The sequence below is a fragment of the Nicotiana tomentosiformis genome, chromosome 11 (genome assembly GCF_000390325.3).
Source record: "Nicotiana tomentosiformis chromosome 11, ASM39032v3, whole genome shotgun sequence".
Classification (NCBI taxonomy): Eukaryota; Viridiplantae; Streptophyta; class Magnoliopsida; order Solanales; family Solanaceae; genus Nicotiana; species Nicotiana tomentosiformis.
Genome location: NC_090822.1, coordinates 104,256,220 through 104,278,236, shown reverse-complemented (window position 1 = coordinate 104,278,236; position 22,017 = coordinate 104,256,220). Strand labels below are relative to the sequence as shown.

At 39.4% G+C, this 22,017-nt stretch overlaps 1 long non-coding RNA gene across 3 annotated transcripts in view; it reads right to left on the bottom strand.

The window, feature by feature from the left end:
- Positions 1 to 906: 906 nt before the first annotated feature.
- LOC104090980 (uncharacterized) overlaps positions 907 to 22,017 on the bottom strand; it is a 29,153-nt gene continuing 8,042 nt past the window's right edge. For 2 of the 3 annotated variants that reach the window (XR_001968212.3, XR_011412086.1), the window contains one exon: positions 12,654 to 12,949. This is a non-coding gene — a long non-coding RNA (uncharacterized lncRNA). Of the gene's footprint in view, positions 920 to 12,653; positions 12,950 to 22,017 lie in introns of those variants that run through there. The other variant, XR_011412087.1, reaches the window with a different exon arrangement.

The following is a 22,017-nucleotide window of genomic DNA, read 5'->3' as shown; positions in this document are numbered from 1 at the left end:
GCTTATGAGAGGTGCATACCAGTCGGTGCAGCACCACTTACATAACATGAGTTATCCATTCTCATTTTGGAGAAGTTCGTGCTGCAGTCTCGCATGGAAGAGCTACGCAGACAGTTTGAGCAGTTTCGGTAGGATGGCATGTCTGTGACTCAGTACGAGATAAGGTTTTCTAAGTTGGTTCGTCACGCAGTTTGATTGGTTCCCACTAATAGGGAGAGGATTAAGAGGTTCATTGATGGCCTCACATACCAACTGCAGTTACTTGTGACTCGGGAGAGGGTATCTGGTGCCACTTTTGATGAGGTGATTGACATTGCTCGGCAGATAGAGATGGTCTGTAGCCAGGAGCGTGGTGAGAGGGAGGCCAAGAGGCCTCGAGGTTCGGGCGATTTCAGTGGGGTACTTTCTAGGGGCCAGTCCTTCCACAGCAGTGGTCGCCCTTATAGGCCCGCTCAGATGACTCGTTCAGCTCATCATGGTGCATCAGCTAGCCACGGTTCTTACGGTGCTCACTCAGGCCAGTCTTCATTCAGTACACTACCAGTGCAGAGTTCTCACCATGCCTTGTCTACTCAGGGTTCTACAGGCAGTGCCTCGGGTTATCAGGACCAACAACTCCGTCATAGGAGGGGTTGTTTCGAGTGCGGGGACTATGGTCATATCAAGAGAGATTGCCCTAGGTTGTGGAGTGGGGCTCCATAGTAGAGTTCTCGGCCAATGGCACCAGCATCAGTAATTACACCACCCGCCCAACCAGCTCGGGGTGGGGCTCAATCAGCTAGGGGTCACCTAAGAGGGATTGGCCGATTAGGTGGCGATCAAGACCGATTCTATTGTCTTAGTGTGCCACAGGGAAGCTTCTATATTATTTGACCCTGGTTCCACTTATTCGTATGTATCATCGTATTTTACTCATTATCTGGATATGCCCCGTGAGTCCTTAGTTTCAGCTGTTCGTGTATCTACGCCGGTAGGCGATACTATTATTGTGTGCCGTGTGTATCGGTCATGTATGGTAACTATTAGGGGACTGGAGGCTAGAGTTGATCTCTTATTGCTTAGCATAGTTGGTTTCGATGTAATCTTGCGTATGGAATGGTTGTTTTCATGTCATGCTATTCTAGACTGTCAGGCAAAAACCATGACGTTAGCGATGTCGGGGTTGCCGAAGGTCGAATGGAGGGGTTCTCTAGATTATGTTCCTAGCAGGGTAATTTCTTATTTGTAGGCCCAACGTATGATTGGGAAGGGTGTTTGTCATATATGGCCTTTGTGAGAGATGTTGATGCAGATACTCCTACTATTGATTCAGTACCGGTAGTGCGAGACTTTTCGGATGTATTTCCTGCAGACCTGTCGAGTATGCCACCCGACATGGATATTGATTTCGGTATTGACTTGGTGTCGGGAACTCAGCTCATTTCTATTCCTCTGCATCGTACAGCACCAGCTGAATTAAAAGAATTGAAAGAGCAGCTTTAGGAACTTCTGGGTTTATTAGGCCTAGTGTGTCGCCTTGGGGTGCACCGATTCTGTTTGTGAAAAAGAAATATGGTACTATGCGGATGTGCATCGACTACAGGCACTTGAACAAAGTTACAATCAAGAATAAGTATCCATTACCGCGTATTGATGATTTATTTGACCAACTTCAGGGAGCGAGGGTATTCTCCAAAATTGATTTGAGATTCAGGTATCACCAGTTAAAAATTTGGGATTCAGATATTCTAAAGACGGCATTCAGGACTCGTTATGGTCACTATGGATTTCTCGTGATGTATTTTAGGCTGACCAACGCCCTAGCAGCCTTTATGCACTTGATGAATAGTGTATTCCAGCCATATCTTGATTTATTTGTCGTAGTATTTATTGATGATATCCTGGTGTACTAATTCAAACAGATCATCGGAGTGTTCCGCACTTATTCAAATAGAAGGATCTAAATTGGAGGCAGCGGAGATGGTTGGAATTGCTAAAGGATTACTATTAGTTATTCAACCAATATGGTGGCCGATGCCTAGAGTAGAAAGGCGATGAGTATTGTTAGCCTTGCATTCATTCCTGTTGGTGAAAGGCCTCTTGCAGTTGATATTTAGACCTTGGCCAATCAGTTCGTAAGATTAGATATTTCGGAGCCTAGTCGGGTTCTAGATTGTGTGGTTTCTCGGTCTTCCTTATATGACCGCATCAGAGAGCACCAATATGATGATCCCCATTTTCTTGTCCTGAAGGACACAGTGCAGCACGGTGATGCCAAAGATGTTACTATAGGAGAGGATGGGATGTTGAGGATGCAGGGTCGGATTTGTGTGCCAAATATAGATGCGTTGCGTGAATTGATTCTTGAAGAAGCCCACACTTCGCGGTATTCCATTCATCCGGGTGCCACTAAGATGTACCAGCACTTGAGGCAGCACTATTGGTGGAGAAAAATGTAGAAAGATATGGTTGGTTTTGTAGCTCGGTGTTTAAATTGTCAACAGGTGAAGTACGAGCATCAGAAACCGGGCGGATTGCTTCAGTGACTTGAAATTCCGGAGTGGAAGTGGGAGCGTATCACCATGGACTTCGTAGTTGGAATCTCACGGACTTTGAGAAAGTTTGATGTTGTTTGGGTGATTGTAGATCAGTTGACCAAGTCCGTGCATTTTAATCGGTACTACATATTCTTCTGAGAGGTTGGCTAAGATTTATATCCGCAATATTGTTCGCCTACATGGTGTGCCAATGTCCATCGTTTCAGATCGGGGAACGCAATTTACATCATATTTTTGGAGAGCAGTACATCGAGAATTAGGTACACAGGTTCAGCTGAGTACATCATTTCACCCTCAGACGGACGGACAGTCCGAGCGCACTATTCAGATATTGGAAGATATGCTACACGCTGGTGTTATAGATGTTTGAGGTTCTTGGGATCCGTTTCTGCCACTTGCAAGTTTGCTTACAATAAAAGCTATGAATCGAGCATTTATATGGCTCCGTATGAGGCTTTATATGGAAGACAGTGTCGGTATCCGGTGAGTTGGTTTGAGTCGGGTGAGGCTAGACTATTGGGTACTGATTTGGTTCAAGATGCTTTGGAGAAGGTTAAATTGATTCAGGAGCGACTTCGCATGATGCAGTCTAGACAAAAGAGTTATGCCGACAGGAAGGTCCGTGATGTTGCTTACATGGTTGGGGAGAAGGTTCTGCTCAAGATTTCACCCATGAAGGGTGTGTTGAGGTTCGGGAAGAAGGGCAAGTTGAGCCCTCGGTATATTGGGCCTTTTGAAACACTTAAGAAGAATAGAGAGGTGGCTTATGAACTTGCATTGCCACCTAGTCTATTGGGTGTTTATCCAGTGTTTCATGTATCTGTGCTCCGAAAGTATGTCGGGGATCCGTCTCATATTTTTTTCTAACATAGTTTCCAGTGAGGGAATTAAGGTGGATCCGAAGAAAATAGAGGCAGTTCAGAGTTGGCCTAGGCCATCTTCAGATACTGAGATTCAGAGTTTTCTCGGCATGGCCGGTTATTATCGTCGCTTCGTGGAAGGTTTCTCGTCTATTGTATCGCCTTTGACTATATTGACCCATAAAGGTGCTTCATTCAGGTGGTCAGATGAGTGTGAAGAGAGCTTTCAGAAGCTCAAGGTTGCCTTGACCACAACACCAGTTCTAGTTTTGCATTCAGCTTCAAGCTCTTATACAGTGTATTGTGATGCTTTTCAGATTGGTATTGGGTGTGACTTAATGCAGGAGGGTAGATTGATCTCTTGTGCTTCGCGTCAGTTGAAGCCACATGAAAAGAACTACCCTGTTCATTATTTGGAATTGGCAGCCATTGTTCATGCATTTAAGATTTGGAGGCACTACCTTTACGGTATGTCTTGAGAGGTATTTACAGATCATCGGAGTCTTCCGTACTTATTCAAATAGAAGGATCTAAATTGGAGGCAGCGGAGATGGTTGGAATTGCTAAAGGATTATGATATTACTATTATGTATCATCCCGGGAAGGCCAATGTGGTGGCCGATACCTAGAGTAGAAAGGCGGTGAGTATGGGTAACCTTGCATTCATTCCTGTTGGTGAAAGGCCTCTTGCAGTTGATATTCAGACCTTGGCCAATCAGTTTGTGAAATTAGATATTTCGGAGCCCAGTCGGGTTCTAGATTGTGTGGTTTCTCGGTCTTTTTTATATGACCGCATCAGAGAGCACCAATCTGATGATCCCCATTTGTTTGTCCTGAATGGCACAGTGTAGCATGGTGAGGCCAAAGATGTTACTATAGGAGAGGATGGGATGTTGAGGATGCAGGGTCGGATTTGTGTGCCAAATATAGATGGGTTGCGTGAATTGATTCTTGAAGAAGCCCACAGTTTGCGGTATTCCAATCATGCGGGTGCCACTAAGATGTACCAGCACTTGAGGCAGCACTATTAGTGGAGAAAAATGAAGAAAGACATAGTTAGGTTTGTAGCTCGGTGTTTAAATTGTCAACAGGTGAAGTATGAACATCAAAAACTAGGCGGATTGCTTCAGAGACTTAAAATTCTAGAGTGGAAATAGGAGCGTATCACCATGGACTTCGTAGTTGGACTCTCGTGGACTTTGAGGAAGTTTGATGCTGTTTTGGTGATTGTAGATCGGTTGACAAAGTTCGTGCATTGTATTCTAGTCGGTACTACTTATTCTTCCGAGCGGTTGGCTAAGATTTATATCCGCGATATTATTCGCCTACATGGTGTGCCAATGTCCATCATTTCAGATCGGGCCACGCAATCTACATCACAGTTTTGGAGAGCAGTACATCGAGAATTAGGTACACAGGTTCAGCTGCGTATAACATTTCACCCTCAGACGGATGGATCCGAGCACACTATTCAGATATTGAAAGACATGCTACGCGCTAGTGTTATAGATGTTGGAGGTTCTTGGGATCTGTTTCTGCCACTTGCAAAGTTTGCTTACAATAAAAGCTACGAATCGAGCATTCAGATAGCTCCGTATGAGGCTTTATATGGGAAACAGTGTCGGTATCCGGTGGGTTGGTTTGATCCGGGTGAGGCTAGACTATTGGGTACTGATTTGGTTCAAGATGCTTTGGAGAAGGTTAAATTAATTCAGGGCAGCTTTGCACGATGCAGTCTAGACAAAAGGGTTATACCGACAAGAAGGTCCATGATGTTGCTTACATGGTTGGGGAGAAGGTTCTGCTCAAGATTTCACCCATGAAGGGTGTGTTGAGGTTTGGGAAGAAGGGCAAGGTGTGCCCTCGGTATATTAGGCTATTTGAAACACTTAAGAAGATTGGAGAGGTGGCTTATGAACTTGCATTGCCGCCTAGTCTATCGGGTGTTCATCCAGTGTTTCATGTATCTGTGCTCCGGAAGTATGTCGGGGATCCGTCTCATGTTTTGGATTTCAGCACAGTTTAGTTGGATGGTAATTTGACTTATGATGTGGAGCCGGTGGCCATTTTAGACCGGTAGGTTCGAAAGTTGAGATCAAAGATCATTGCTTCAGTGAAAGTGTTGTGGAGAGGCCAGCCAACCGGAGAAGCTACTTGGGAGACTGAGCGGGAGATGCTGAGCAAATATCCACACATATTTAAGACTCCAGGTATGATTCTAAACCCGTTAAAGGACGAACGTTTGTTTCAGAGGAGGGGAATGTAATGATCTGGTTGGTCATTTTGAGTATTACAGTCCCGTTCCAACATTTACTACTCAATTTGTGCTTTACAGTTGTTATGTGACTTGTCGGGATAATTGGTTCGGGTTCGGTGAGGTTTTGGAATTAATTAGAACACTTAGTTCCAAAGTTTAAAGCTTAAGTTGAAATAGTTGACCGGGTGTTGACTTATGTGTAAACGACCCCAGAATAGAGTTTTGATGATTTCAATAGCTCTATATGGTAATTTTGGACTTAGGAGCGTGATCGGAAATGTTTTTGGAAATCCGTAGTTAAAATAGGCTTGAAATGGCTAAAATAGAAATTTAAGTTTGAAAGTTTGACCGGGGAGTTGACTTTGTGTTATTTGGGTCGGAATACAATTTTGGAAATTGGAATAGGTCTGTTATGTCATTTATGAATTGTGTACAAAATTTGAGGTCAATCGGACTTGATTTGATAGGTTTCGGCATCGAATGTAAAAGTTGAAATTTCTTAGTTTCATTAGACTTGAATTGGGGTATTGATGTGCCGTAGAATTGTGGCACTTTTGATACTAATTACATAGACTTTCGCTCGTCTTTTAAAGCATTTTAAGTTATTTCTTATGTAGTTTTGGCATTTTGCAGCATACCAAACTTGAAGAACCAAGAACACGAAAAAGATGACAAAAACCCATAGAAGGGCAGAAATGCGGCAGGTTTGCGACCGCAAAAGTAATGCGCGGGTCGCATACCAACCGCAAAATGAAGCAGCTGTTCCCAGTTTTTGAGAGAGGAGTGTGAGGTCTATTATGCGATCGCATAACGCTTGTGCGGACCGCATAATGACTGCATAATTGCAAGAAAGAGTTCTGCGAGAGCAATTTTGCGGCATCATCTGAGATTGCGAAATCAATGTGCGGACTGTATACCTGATCTGCGATGAATAACTGGCAAATGGACACACCAGAATGAAGAAAAGGGAGAAAAAGAGAGATAAATTCTTCACCTGCATGTGGAAGGGTGTGAAGGGGCTGTGGAAAGTTCTAAAGCCTCAAGAGCCAGTGCCATCGACCGAGCCAGAAGATGATGATGATGCTCCAGTTCATTGGTCCGAGGAAGAAGAAGAGGAGGAGGATGCGAATGAGTCCGACAGCGAGGAGAGCACTTGATGCAGTATTTAGGGAGCACTTTCCACCATTTTACTCTATTTTGTTTAGTTGCATTGGGGACATTGCAACAGTTCTAGTTGGGGGTGGCTTCTTGTATAACTGTGGATATGGTAGATTGATATTTTGTTTTCATGTGATGTGTTATATTAGTATGTTTACTAGCTTCTTGAATTTTTGTTTTTATATATAGTATGTTTTATTGACTTGATGTTTATTAGCTTCTTGATTTATTTTAAATAGTATGTTTTATTTTGGTGGTGATATCCTTGATTTTCTTTTTACCACGGTTCTTTTTCCGAGGATGCCAATTTTCTTTTTTGAACCGGGTAATTTTTGGTAAATTTTTATGTCGACTTTTCCCAATGATGGATAGCTAGGCGACTTTCTTAAGGGAATTAGTCTTGTAGTGTAGATATAGTTTTTGTTAATTTAGGAAGAATAAGTGGTATGAGTTGGGGTTTGTGCCCAATGGCCAATTTGTGGCTTGCTTGGTACCAACATGATTTAAACCTCGGCATATGAATTCTTGCTCTTTGGAAAAGAAAAATGATTGAAGTAAAGATCATTGGCATGACTTTTAGACTCAATTTTTGGCTCTTTGATTCACTAAATAGTTTTTTAGGCTATACGTGACTTCTTTGAGTTCATTGGTTTCAATTGAATTTTGGATTTGTATTCCACTTGAATTTTTATGTGCCATGTGTGGTGAGATTTATTGTGAGTTCTTTTGCATCATTTGTAGTCTAGAACTTTCCCGGAATGTGCTTCAAGACGAAATCCTAGACTAACTTGGTTTGAAACATGATGTTAGTTCTTTCTTGGACCGCTATTGTGCCTTAAATTTCCTACACTTGCATATTTTCCCTAGTCAACCCCTTTTGAGCCTTTAAACTTTTTCTTTGGTAACCATGTTACAAGATTTAACCCTTCGTTCTTTATTGATTTATCTTTTGGAACCTTACCTCCCTAAGTACTTTGAAAGTGTAAACATAGGCTAAAAGCCTAAGTTTGGGGGTGAATGTTGGAAAAGTTGTGATGCGGAAGTTGCTTAAAAAGTGAAAGGTAAATAAAAAAAAGAAAAAAAAAGAAGGAAAAATAAGAAATTGTGAATAAATGGAAGACTACGTGATAAAAAAATGAAGAAAGGGTGGAAAAGTTCTTGAAGGAAGTGTACTTTGATTGTTGAAAAATAATATTGTAGTACTTAGGGAGGTTTTGAGTCACTCTAACCAAAATTGTGTCCTACCTTAACCAAAAGCCTAAACTACAACCCTTTAAGTCCTAATTGATTTTGAACCAAGTTTGTCTACATTAGTGGAGAAATACATGAAGGGCAAGCCTATGGTACTACTTGTGTGCATTTGAACATTTTTGTGAGAGAGAGTTAATTCTTTCTATTTGATATCCCATTTATGTTTTGAATTACAATTTATGAGTGTGGGATTCTCTCTTAAGTGTGAGATCACATGAGATTTGAGTTGTGAATTTAATCCCATTTTCAATTGGGAGGAATGAAAGAGGGAAGTTAATTGTGATAGAGAGGCAGATTTTGAAGCTTTAGTGTCATGACTTGATTACTACTTTGATTTACATAGTGTTTGAGCACTTGAATTGTAATGAAATTCATGAGAAGTTTTTGGTATTTCATAAGCTTTGGATTAATTATTGGTACCAATCGAAGTCATGTGTTTGTGCCTGCAGTAGACCTTTTTGACTTGGCATGATATTGATGCACTATTGAGTTAAATACTTGGAAGGAGATTTTGTCGCTTTCATTGCTTGAGGACAAGCAATAGTTTAAGTTTGGGGGTTTGATAAGTTGGTATTTTACCAACTTATCTCGTCTTTAAGCTTAGATTTGTGCTATGTTTGATTGATAAAATCATGTGTTTAATATCGTTTACTTCTATTTTATAGGTTCTATGTAATTTAGAAGTGATCATGAAGAAACCAAGTAAAAACTAGTCAAAAAGAAGTTTAAAAGAAGAAAATCTGAAAAATGGCCTCAGATGTCGCAATTGCGAAATAAATGTGGAAAATGCGAAGATAGCCGCAATTGCAATTGCGATTAAGAAATTGCAAATGCGTAGTCAACCCAGTCAAGCAGTGTTCGCAAATGCGAAAAAAGGGTCGCAAATGCAAAGTCATACCAGACAGTCAACCTTCACAAATACGAAGTCTTTATCGCAAATGTGATAGTCAACAGAAAGTCATAGTTCGCAAATGCGAACATAGCTTCGCAAATGCGAAGATCGTGCTTCAGTTCTGGGTACTTATGTAATTTCACATTTTTTGGCCCCAAACCCTTTAACACACGACGTAGCTCATTTGTAAAAGATCTTTGGCATATCTTTGGCAGCTTTGGATATATCTTGAGAAGAGAACACAAGTTTTGGAGCTAGGGTTCTTGCACACACACTTGGGTCTTGAAGATTTGAAGCTTCTGGTTGAGAATTTCTTAGCCATTTATGTTCATTTCTTTATTTCCTTGCTTTGTATTGAATATTTAAGCGTGTAATATTTTTTTTCAACACTTGAATCTTGTTTATGGAAATATTCATATTTAAAGTGCGGATTAAATATCTTGTTGTGCTTATGTATTGAACAGTTTTTATTTATTATGAAGTGAGTTATTGTTTCTTTAATTATTTTTGTTCATTAATGTTTCCAAAGGGATTAGCTTACCCTAGGACTCACCCATTTGCTTCGAATTAATTTTGGGAAAGATAATTTGGGGTTGGGAAAGATTAATTAATAAGAACTTGAGGCTTTAACCCTCACTTTATAGATTCTGCCTAGGGATAGGATTGAATTACTTGTAGCCATATTCAGGTATGCTTAATCTCTTAATTGTTTGGGAATAATTCAATTAGGAAGTCTTGTTAGTTTTCGGAAGAATCTAATATAGAATTATTACCCGAGACTAATTAACATAAACTCGCTCATATTTGTAAAATCGTGAAATACATTGGATCGTTACTTGAGTGTCATTCCCTATACATCCATTCTTGTAGCCATTGATCATTTTATTTGCTTTATAGGTTAGTTTATATTTTTGCAATTAGACATAAATATTTTTTTAAAATATTTCTAAGTGTTTGGCTTAGCATAATAAGTGATAATTCTCTTACACGCCTAATCGCCTACATATTGTTCTCTGTGGGATTCGACCCCGACTCATAGTTGGGTAAATTATATTGCATGCGATCGTGTCCATTTACTTTTTAGTAGTGGAGTTGGACGTCATCAGGTATGAATCGTATTTTTAGCATTGTTTATTGTAATTTGAGGTTTCGACTAAGTTTGTATGATGTTTTAGGACTTGTTGGTGTATCTGGTTGAGGTCCCGGGGGCCTCGGGTGAGTTTCGAAGGGTTAACGGATCAATTCTTGGACTTGGAATTTTGCTGGAATTTTTTGATGTCTGTACCTGGTTTCCTTGTATGCGATCGCATGAACTTATCCGCGATCGTGTAGGTTTAGCTGGGTAGTGGAGAAATTGTTCTTCGTGATCACGTGAAAAAGGATGTGATTGCGTAGCTCTAGGATTTTTATGATTCGCAAACGCGTAGCTAAGGTTGCTTTCACGTAGAGGAAATGGAACAGAAGTGGAGGTTACGTGTTTGTGCTTCGCGATCGTGTGGACGAGTCCGGGATTGCATAGGTCTTTGAAGTTGAGCTTCGCGATCACGTGGACAGGTCCACGATCTGTGTAGTTGAATAATTTGTTGTTATCCGTATATTTTTCCATGTATTAGAGAAATCAAACTATAAATCATGTTTAAACCAGGTGTTGACACTATAAGGACCCACAGAGGTCATGTACATGTTGAATTATATGCTACATTACTGTTTTGTACTCAGTCACAGTTTATTTGCATATCATATCCCAGTCTCTATTGTTCCTTGTTGATACATTGCATCATTTCTATTTGGGCTGATTTTCATGATTACTGAGAGACCGAGAGACTGGAGAGATTGATGACTGAGTGAGGCCGAGGGCCTGATTGTGAGATATTGATACTTTGGCACGTGAGTTGTCCGTGCAACATGTGAGTTATCCGTGCGGATCCAGATATTTATACTATGGCATGTGAGTTGTCCGTGCTGCACGTGAGTTGTCCGTGCGGATCCATATATATTACTAGCACGTGAGTTGTCCGTGCGGATTACTAACACGGCACTCGATGCCTGACTACATGTGACCGAGCAAATCAACTGGCTGGCTGAATCAACATGTGATATCATAACATACTGAATGTGGAAGATAAACTAACACATGCTGACATACTGAACGTCTGAATAATATAAATCAAAGTGTGAAAACACTAATATAAGTCTGAAACATATCTGAAGCCAACAATGCTTAACATGAAAAGCATGCGACTCTGTCTAACTATTATTCTAGTCTATGAAGTCTCTAATGAAATACTGAAAATACTGACTGTCTAAAAATACTCAAGACTGTAAAGTAATGATAATGCCCTGAAAGAACTCGACTCACCAAATAGCTGGTACGAGAATCCTAGCGCTCTGAATTGTCAACTTGTAAATCATTGCCTGGTAAAAGGGACGTTAGTATATTTGAATTGCACTGGTATGTAAAGCAACTGAAAAAAAGAACTGTAAATTCTGAAACTGAAATTGAACTGATAACTGATAACTAAAATGATAAATAATATTTGATACACTACATAAAAATAGTCTATTTGCCGAGGTTATTTTTATGTTTTGCGGCGGTCAACAACCCTCATTAATTGATGTTGCGGCGGTCTCCAAAACCCCAGTTGTAAGGTTCGCCGCTATCATTTTGCGGCAGGTTTTTACAGCCCGGCGTAACCATTTAACGGAGTTTATTTGCCGGCGGTTTAACCCCCCCCCCCCACACACACATAAATTAAAATTTTAATCAATTTAGCAACATATAAAAAATATACAACGGCGGTTGAAATCCCCGCTACATAATTATTTTGGGGTGGTTTCAACCTCCGCAATATATCTTAGAAATATAGAAAATTCTATTTCGCATCAGCTTTAACCCCTTAAATTTGTTTATTTAGTGGCAGTCTTAACCTCCTCTTTTCATTGAAGACCTTTTTTTTAAAATTGTGGGACTACCTATTTGTTTAATACAATATTTCATATATATTAATAAATTTTAAGAGGCATTAACATAATACTAAAAATGCATAAACGTTAAGTTACAACCACATATTATAAAATCATAAGCAGTTGACATAAAGTATTGTCATTAATCTCAAAAACTAAACTTTGGAATTACAGTATCATACTTCATTCCTCTTTTTCATTTAATTACACCGACTGTCACAAGTGTAGACATTTTTTTTCCATTCCTAATTTTTAGTTTTCCACATATCATCCTTGAAAATCTAAAAGAACCCATGAGGAGAGCAGTGGACACAGCAGTAAACATTAATGGAGTACTAGATTAGATCTTCAAATGTTGACTATACAAAAAGGGATCTTTAAATCCTCGGTCGGCAACTATATTTGTTTTCTCTAATAGTCAGATGTTTTAGACAAAACATCTAGTTCAACCATTCAATTACAATATCATACTTAATCATCTAATACATTTGCAAGGAAACTCAATGATTTTCATTAAGATTACTATCACCACATGATCTTCTTACGCCCATAGGTGAAATGGACCCGTTAGCTGCATCACTTGGCTCCAAATAAATAAAAAGCATTAATGCTTTTTTTTGTTTTTCAAATTATAAAAAACTGCATATAGCTAGATTTTATTTACCGCTGCAGGAGGAGGAGAAACAAAGATCCCAACAAATTGTTCAGGTATTTTCCCTTCTTGCATAATCATTTGGTGGTGTGCAGTCATCATTTGAGCATAGTTCTCTTGGCTTTTATTATGAGCATTCAAAATCTTATTGTATTTCTCTTCGCATTGGGACGAACATAAACCATTATCACAACTGGAAGTATCTATACCTCCAAAACGACGTCTTGTTTGTCAAAAAACTTTATTCGGGATAGCTCCTAACCCCAAGCACCTTACCCTTCCAGAATGCTCTTTTCCTAGCACCTTACCAATGACATCATTTGGTGAAACTTCAGACTCATCTGTGGCGCTTTGACTTTCAATTAGCTCAATTATTTCCTAAATATAATATACATAAAATTCATTGTCATAACTTCAATTAGTAATTGACAACATAAAAAAAATAAAATATAACCAGAGAGACGAGCATAATTAGTATTGATAATTTTTAACCAATTTTGAACATCTGAAAATGAATTTCAAATGTCACTGTAACGACCCGATTTGTTGTTTTAAGAATTTACGCCACGTTCAATGACTTAAGGTCTCGAGCAGTTTCGCAATATGTATTATGACCCGCGGGTGTGGTCGAGTTTGAATTACTGAAGATTCAGAATTAAATTAAAAGAACAATCCTTATTTAAAAGCTTAAATGGAAAGAGTTAACCGGAGAGTTGACTTTTGAGCAAACGACTTCGGAATGGAATTTTGATGATGTCAATAGCTCCGTATGGTGATTATGGACTTAGGAGCGTGTCCGAAAAATTATTTGGAGGTCTGTAGTGTAATTAGGCTTGAAATGGCGAAAGATGAATTTTTGGGATGTTTGACCGGGGGTTGACTTTTTGATATCGGAGTCGGAATCCGATTCTGAAAATTGAAATAGTTTCGTTATGTCAATTATGACTTGTGTGCAAAATTTGAAGTCATTCCGGATTGATTTGACGTGTTTCAGCACAAGATATAGAATTTGAATGTTCAAAGTTCATAGATTTTGATTTGAGGTGTGATTCGTAGTTTTGATATTGTTTGATGTGATTTGAGTCCTCGAGCATGTTCGTGTTATGTATTGGGACTGGTTGGTATGCTCAGACGGGGTACCGAGTGGCTCGGGTGAGTTTCGGGGTGGTTTCGGACCATTTCTAGGCCATTTTTAACTGCTGATTTTTGGCCACAGAGGTATGCATCGCGATCGCGGACTAACGGTCGTGATCGCGAAGAGTAATTTTGCTGTTCGGAGACGGTGAATCGCGATCGCGGAAGCCTTTTCGTGATCGCGTAGAGGAAACTCTTGCCGCACTGACCCAAATTTGGAAGCTTATATCTCGCAATCTATAAGGAATTTGAAGATAATTCAAAATAAAAGTTGTAGACCTTTGTGTCTTGTTTTCAGAAATATAAACCATTTATCATTTGGAGGTGTGTACAAAGAGTTATGGTGGATATACTACAGACTATCCATAAAGAGTTTTGAAATCTCTGTTGCATAAGGCTAATTTTAGAAGCTTATATCTAGAAATTTATAAGGAATTAGGAGATGAGAAACAAATGAAAGTTATAGTTCTTGGAGTCTAGGTTTCAGAAAGTTAAACCATTCATCATTTGGAGTTTTGTGCAGAAAGTTATGACCATTATACTAGAGGTTATCTGGAAGAGTTGGGGGAGTTTGTTCTTCGCGATCGCGATTGGTTTTCCGCGAGCGCGAAGAGCAATTTTGGGGCTGAAAAATTTTGTGCTTCGCGATCGCGAAGCATTTTCCACGATCGCGAAGAGTAAATACCTAAGCAGTAGCTATATTTCAAGGTTTTAGCCATTTTTAGCATATTTGGAACTATGGAGCTCGGATTGAAGTGATATTTGAGGCGATTTACACCATATGGATTGGGGTAAGTGTTATATATCTTAAAATATTTATATTTCATGAATCTATGATTATATTTATCGTTTAATTCGGATTTTAATGGAAGAAATCAAGATTTTTGTAAAAATCTCCAAAAACGAAAATTTAAGATTTGGAGGTCGAGTTGTTATTGGAATTCGATAAAACTGGTATGGTTGAACTCATATCGGAATGGGTGTTCGGATTTCATGAAAATTATGTCGGGTTCCGAGGGGCGGACCCCGCATTGACTTTTGTTGACTTTTTGGAATAAATTTTTAAGTCGACGTATTATTATCCGCAATTGTTTCCGATGAATTTTAATGAAGTTATACAATTAATTTGGATAGATTTGAGCAGTCCGCAGGTGAATTCAAGAAAGAAGGCAATTTTAGAATATCGGCATAACTTCAAAAAGGTAAGTGTTTTGCTTAACCTCGAGTGGGGAAAATACCCCTTAGGCATTGAGTATTATGTGCAAATTATGTAATTGAAAATCATGTACGCGAGGTAACAAGTACGTACTTGGTTTATATGTGCAAATTTCGTTGATTAAAATCCTTAGACACCCTTATGTATTAAGCTGAAAATTATTGGGACTTATTAAATCCTCTATTTGTCATGCCTAGATCCTTGTTTGTTGAAATTATTTTTAAATGATGATTTGGTGTGATTGCCACCTTGAATTTATGTGAAATATTATTTTTTTGAGTTGTTCACTCTCGGATATTTTGTTAACATTTTGTGTATATTATGGTCGAGCCATGGGCTCCTTATTGTGGAAAATGATGCATTGTTGATTTCTGTGGCAAGTTAAAATATTTGAGCACTTGATGAGCCATTTGTGATATGTGAGCACTTGATGTGTAGTTGTTGAAATCATATTTATTTTGGGATGACGGAACGGTATTCTGGGAGATCCCCCAGCCCTGCATATTTACTTTGGGACTACGGAACGGTATTCCGGGAGATCCCCCTGCCCTGCATATTTACTCTGGGACTACGGAACAGTATTCCGGGAGATCCCCTTGCCCTGCATATTTACTTTGGGACTATGGAACGGTATTCCGGGAGATCCTCTTGCCCTGCATATTTACTTTGGGACTACGGAACGGTATTTCGGGAGATCCCCCTGTCTTGCATATTTACTTTTGGGACTACGAGGCGGTACCTCGGGAGATTCCCATATCTTGTATATTTTTCTATGGATGCACTTGCCATTGGTTATTTTATTTTTTCGTGATATGTAAATTCTTGTGTTCTTCCGTGATGTATTATTTGATTTTATTATGTGTTTTGGTATTCCTTGTTGTATTGTGTTGGTTTTGGCTCTTTGTACAAGACTCTGCAGATTTGTGTTTATGGTTTTTACTGGTTTTCGAGAATTGAGTTGTTTCGAATAAAAGAAAGTACTATTATGTTTTGATTTAATAAATTTTACATCCAAATTAGTAGTCGTCTGATGCTTCATTTTAATTGAAATGTCATTTTCTTCACCCAAACGAGTTAAAAAATAAACTAATTTCTTTGATTATTTCTTACTTGATTTAAAAATTCTAAACTCACTTTAGTGGAAATAAATTGATCATGTGGATCTTATATACGTTGAGGATATTAACATGTGAATTATCCGTGCAGTTGTGATATAAAATGAGGGTACAGGTGCCGAAAAAATATGATGATTTAATTATGGGCACGAAGTGCCGTGGAGATATAAAAATGGGCTGAAACCCGTATTTTTATGATTTTGAAATGAGGTGTCACATGGTGATTTTTTAATTGAAGAATTATATTCAAAATATTTATTTGGAAGGATTTTTATTTAGAAAGTATTATATGAAAGAATTATATTTGAAAGATATTTTATTTGAGGAAAATTATATTTGAAGAAGAGTTATTTGGTAGAATTATATGCGAAGAACATTTATTTGAAGAATTTGATTTAATTGGGTGTACTTGTATTTATTATTTGTTGAGCGATATTAAATGGTATTTTATTGTCTTGATGTGCATATCACTGGTTGTTTTATGATGTCCTTATTGTTATCTGCTGCCTACTATATTGTATATTATATTGCACATGCTATTAGACTAGTGAGTGTCTTGACTGTACCTCGTCTCTACTCCACTGAGATTAGTCTTGATACTTACTGGGTACCGACTGTGGTATGCTCATACTACACTTTTGCACATTTTTGTGCAAAGCCAGGTGTTGAAGATATCAGACTTGAGCAGAGTTAAAGTAGGACCATAATGATTCAAGGTAGAGCTGCTTGGTCGTCGCAGTCCCTTGGAGTCTTTTCATTTCATTGTACTGTTCATTTTTAATCAAACAGTACTGTATATTCGGTCCTCGTGATTATTCCATGTATTCAATTAGAGTTCGTGACTCAGTACTACCAGTCTTGGGAGGTTGTATATTTTTATTTGTTCCGCTTTTAGTTTTGATTACTTATTTTTTTTAAAAATGGCTTCAAATATGTAATTGAAATTGGCTTACCTAGTATTAGAGACTAGGTGCCATCACGACACCTGTGGCGGGATTATGGGTCATGACAGTCACGACCAAAAATCCATTAAAGGTCATGATGGCACCAGACACCGCTGTCAAGCATGCCAAAAATAAATACTTAATTTGGTTCTCATTTTAATATTTTTGAAATCATATACCCTTCAATTAAATAGTAGAAGATAGAATTTACAAAGTAAATAATAATATTTTTTAACAATTTCAATACAGGACAACCCATAATCACCCCAAAACCCGGTGTCACAAGTACATGAGCCTCAACTAGGAATGTAAAATAAAATACAACATCTGTCCGGAATAAAAATTTGGACAGGAGAAATATAAATACTCTGAAGGAGACTCTGTTGGTTACGGATCATAGTATAGAATGCAGCTCATCTAAGTCCCCGCCATAACCACGCCTGTACACCCACAAGGCCACTAAACTTATATGTACCTGCACAAAACTGTGCAGCAAGTGTAGTATGAGTACGTAAATCAACGTGTACCTAGTAAGTATCCCGCCTAACCTCGAAGAAGTAGCGACGAGGGGTCGACTTCAACACTTACTATGGGCTATAAATAAAATATCAATGATATAATTAAGCATGGATGACGTAGAACGGTTGTAAGCTCAATATCATGAAATAAGTAAGCAATTCTTTTGTTAATAAGAAATTTCCAAATTTATTTTCGTCATTTAACATTTTTTGACCTCGGTCCAATGAAAGCTATATCAATTATTATTAATTCTAAAGATATATCATGCGCAAATCATGTCGAGGTCGTAGAGCCCGCTCCAACATAAATATTTAAGCTGTGCACCATAGATGCATCTATTTAACTTGCCGAGACGTTCGGCCCACTCCACAAAAGAGAAAATACAATTTAAAACAACCAAATTCAAGATTTATTAAGGGCAACTATTCAAGAAACATACAAATTCCCATTTACGGTCAAGAAGAATGAAGTTTAAGCTTTTAAAGTTCATTTACCAAGTTTCGATATGATTTAAGCAATTTAAATAAACAAGTAGGATGAAAGCATCACAATTATAATATGATCTGGGTCCTAGACTACCCAGACATAAGCATATTAGTAGCTACGCACGGACTCTCGTCACCTCGTGCGTACGTAGCCCCCACAAATAGAAGCACATATTGAATTATTTCACCTTTGGGATTAATTCCCTCTTACAAGGTTAGAAAGGAGACTTACCTCACTCCGAAGTCCCATAACCGGCTCCAAAGCCTTTCCAACAACTCAAACTGATGCCCATCGCTCCAAAACTAGTCAATAAATGTGCAAATCCATAAATGTACACTCTAACACTCATTATAATTCAATTTCCAACTTCGCTCAAAAATTCGATAAAAATCACCCTCGGGCCCACGTGCCCGGATTCCGAAAATATTCGAAGATAACTATTAATGACCTCACAAACTCAAATATATAATTTATTTCCAATTCCATGCCCAAATTCGTGGTCGAAATTCGAAAATACCCATTTCTAGGTTTTCTACCAAAATCCCAAATTTCTACAAATTTTCATGCCTAAATCCATGTATAAACCATGTATTTAACTCACAATATGTGGGAATTACTTACCTCGTGTTTCTTGGTGAAAATCCCCCTTTGAAGCTCTCCAACAATCGCCCAAACCAAGAGAAAATGAAAGAAAATGGGCCAAATCCCGTTCTCAAAGAACCCTTCTGCCCAGCGACTTCTCGCACTTGCGATCACTTGGCCGCTTATGCGGTTCCGCAGATGCGGCAAATATTTTGCTTCTGCGGAGATGCCCCCAGCTGCCCGCTTTCGCTTTTGCGCCTTTCCTTCTGCATCTGCGCCTTCGCAGGTGTGGACATTTCCTCGCACCTGCACTCCTGCCCATCTCGACCAGCATCGCTCCTGCAACCCTCATGGTCGCTTCTGCGACAGCCTCAGCATTTCTTCTAAGTCCAAACTCGATCTGTTAACTATCCGTAATCCACCCGAGGCCCTCGGGACCTCAACAAAATATACCAACAAATCCCAAAATACATTATGAACTTAGTCGAGTCTTTAAATCACATCAACCAACGCTAAAAATACGAATCACCCTCTAATTCAAACTTAATGAACTTTGAAACTTCAAACTTCTTCAATCGATGGCGAAACCTATCAAATCACACGTCCGATTGACCTTAAATTTTGCACACAAGTCATGATCGACATTACGGACCTACTCCAACTTTCGGAATCGGAGTCCGACCCCGATATCCAAAAAGGTTCACTCTCAGTCAAACTTCTCAAAACCTTCAAATTTCTAACTTTCGCCAAATGACCCCAAAATGACCAACGGACATTTAAATCCATTTCGGGCGCGCTTCTAATACTGGAATCATCATACGGAGCTATTCCCAGACTTGGAATCCTAATCGGACATCGATAACATTGAAATGCATTTCAACTCAAATTTATGAAATCCTTCCAAAATGCCAACTTTCTACAATAGGCGCTGAAACGCTCCCGGGTCATCCTAAACTCGATACGAACATACGCCCAAATCCAAAATCATCATACGAACCTGTGGAATCTACAAATCTCGATTCTAAGGTCGTTTACTCAAAAATAACACCTTAGTCAATTCCTCCAACTTAAAGCTTCCGAAATTAAAATTTTCTTTCCAAATTAACTCCGAACTTTCTCGAAACTCAATTCCGACCACACGTACAAGTCATAATACCTTAAGTGAAGCTACTCATGGCCTCAAACTACTGATCTACGTGCTAGAGATCAAAACGATCGGTCAGGTCATTACATTCTCTCCCACTTAAACATACGTTCATCCTCGAACGTGCTAAGAACTGCTCTGGAGTTGTCCGAAATCATTGGTCAACACCTCGTGCACCTACCCGTGCTACCACAACCCAGTTGAGCACATTAGCTCCAGCCAATCTGAAGATCTTCCTCTTTATTTAGTCAAGTAAGTCTTAGAGTCAAATTCCAACATCCGGAATTCTCCACCAGGCCTGTTTCTAACATACGAACACCATATCAATCACTACATACTGCACCAAACACGATTGTGTACCCTTACTAAATTCTTACCATGCACCGCATAATTCACATGACCATAATAACATCCACCAATAACAATAACCGAAATTCCATGAATCTGATGCCCACAATATACTTCATGACACGTATAAGTCCTATTCCAACTCTTGAAATGCTGCCACGACAGAAGAGATGTGTAGAAATTCATAACCAACTGCCGAGTCAACAAATCATTGGGTTTCTTCTCTTGACAAGAACTATTACCTCATTATGAACCAAATAACGATATTTGCTCTCTAATATGCCTCATATAAATCTGATCGCACTGATCCCAGGTCCAGAAATCTCGTCTCACCCAGTACAAGTTGTTCTGACAATAAGCCACCACAAACACTACCAAAGGTCTCATATGATGCAACCATGTGCCAACAATCCACAAACTCGAATGTGGTACATAAGGAAAACGAACTCTGGAAAGTACTACTCAACCCACGTAACTAATTAAACAACCGAACATGTGTCATGAACCTTCCCCAGAAAATGAGAAACAAAACACACAAGAATAGATATGGGAAACTGTACTCAATATCATACTGTTGCGGCGTGCAACCCGGTCCACACATGATACCGTTGCGGCGTGCAACCCGATCCCACCATGATACCCGTGGCGGCGTGCCACCCGATCCAAACAACGTACCCGTGGCGGCGTGCCACCCGATCCACATATAATAATCTAAAGAAAACACACCTCAAGCCGTAACGCTCATACTCACGAAATACCCGAATATCAGCCATAAGGACGCCAAGTGCATAATACAAATCCCGGGGAGACGGGTAGCGTCATATGCTATAAAAATCAAGCACAACTAAGGTGCAATAAATGACCTGCATCTCGAGAGCCATCCATCTCATATAACACCACAAACTATACGGGATCTCAATACGAGTGCGAATAATCAAACCGCCTCACAAGCCACATGGCACAATAGAGACTACGCGTAAGGGCCGACAACAAAAATAACATCCAAGGCCCGAAGACCCCTCCGAAAATAGCGCTATGCTGAAATGAATACATCTGTCCTCATATAGAGCCCACATTCACATTTAGATCCATCCACAGACCTCAAGTCGATTATGATCAAACCGCACTGGGCTAATAACCTTTCAAGGATCCACAACACCCCTTTTCCCATGACATACAAGAACAACCGTCAAATCCGAAACAAACTTCCACAATTCACAACCAACTGAATAGAGCGCCTTTCATGCCTAAACTCTCACATTACCGATAGTACCAAATCCCCATACTTGGTTTCAAATCTTTAATCAATCAAGTGACTACATGTCACACTTATACAATTTTCCCATGGGATACACTCCCATGACCTTCCGCACCAGGTAACAAGTCTGCACATCCATACCACCGGCCACACTAATTCTGTAAAGAAAATCAAGAAGCCGCAAATCAGTACACAAAGCCTCTTACACAGGACACTGATCTCAGGTGACGCTAAAGACAATTCCAGCTTACTTTAAATATCTGAATTCTTCCCTGATCATCCGAGCTTGTGACATTCTTGTCAATACCGAACCGCAACCTTGATCCTCAGCTTCCAATTTCCCATGCCGCTCACTGCACCTAACATGCCAATACGTGAGAGTACTAGAATTCTATAATAACCCCTGATCCACTAATAGAATAAACACTTCATCATTTAGAAACCTTTTACTTAGCTCATTTCAGAAAAACCAATGCAACACACAACTAAATTCCCAAACCGCAGAAAATACACCCTCATGTCGTAATCTAAACTGCCATAACTATTCCGGAATCCCTTTACACTACAAAGCCATACGAATCGAATACCTCCCAAATCAACCAAGTTGTGGTGGCGCTCAAGCCCAAGTATACAACCACAAACCACATGTATAACTTCATGCTGGAGAAACTGGTCACTGCCATAACTGTGCTGATTCAAC